Below are 1,082 nucleotides of genomic sequence, written 5' to 3'. Positions count from 1 at the left end.
ATCCTATCCTCAATCCTATCCTATCCTCTATCCTATCCTATCCTCTATTCTATAATATCCTCTATCCTATCCTAATCTCTATCCTATCAATCCCCTATACTATCCTCTATCCTATCCTATCCTCTATCCTATTCTATCCTCTATCCTATCCTATCCTCAATCCAATCCTATACTCTATCCTCTATTATCCTCTATCGTATCCTATCCTCTATCCTATCCTCTATCCTATCCTCAATCCTATCCTATCCTCGATAATATCCTATCCTCAACGCTATTCTATCCTCTATCCTATCCTATCCTCTATCCTATCCTATCCTCTATCCAATCCTATCCTCTATCCTATCCAATCTCATATCCTATCCTCTCCTCAATCCTATCCTATCCTCTATCCTATCCTATCCTCTATCCTATCCTATCCTCTATCCTATCCTATCCTCTATCCTATCCTATCCTCAATATTATTCTGTCCACAATCCTATCCTATCCTATATCCTATACTATCCTCTATCCTATCCTATCCTCTATTCTATCCTATCCTCTATCGAATCCTATCCTCAATCCTATCCTATCCTCATTCCTATCCTATCCTCTATCCTATCCTATCCTCTATCGTATGCTCTATCCTATCCTATCCTCTATCCTATCCTATCCTCTATCATATCCTATCCTATATCCTATACTATCCTCTATCCTTTCCTATCCTCTATCCTATCCTATCCTCAATCCTATGCTATCCTCAATCCTATCCTATCCTCTATCCTATCCTATCCTCTATCCAATCCTATCCTATCCTCATTCCTATGCTATCCTCAATCCTATCCTATAATCTATCCTATAGTATCCTCTATCGTTTCCTATCCTCTATCCTATTCTATCCTCTATCATATCCTATCCTCAATCCAATCCTATCCTCTATCCTATCTTATCCTCTATCGTATCCAATCCTCTATCCTATCCAATCCTGTATCCTATCATCTATCCTATCCTATCCTCTATCCTATCCCATTTTCTATCCTATCCTATCCTCTATCCTATCCTATCCTCTATTGTATAGTATCCTCTATCTTATCCAATCCTCTATC

Source organism: Halictus rubicundus, unplaced genomic scaffold (assembly GCF_050948215.1).
Source record: "Halictus rubicundus isolate RS-2024b unplaced genomic scaffold, iyHalRubi1_principal scaffold0345, whole genome shotgun sequence".
Classification (NCBI taxonomy): Eukaryota; Metazoa; Arthropoda; class Insecta; order Hymenoptera; family Halictidae; genus Halictus; species Halictus rubicundus.
Note: the sequence above shows the minus strand (reverse complement) of the source record.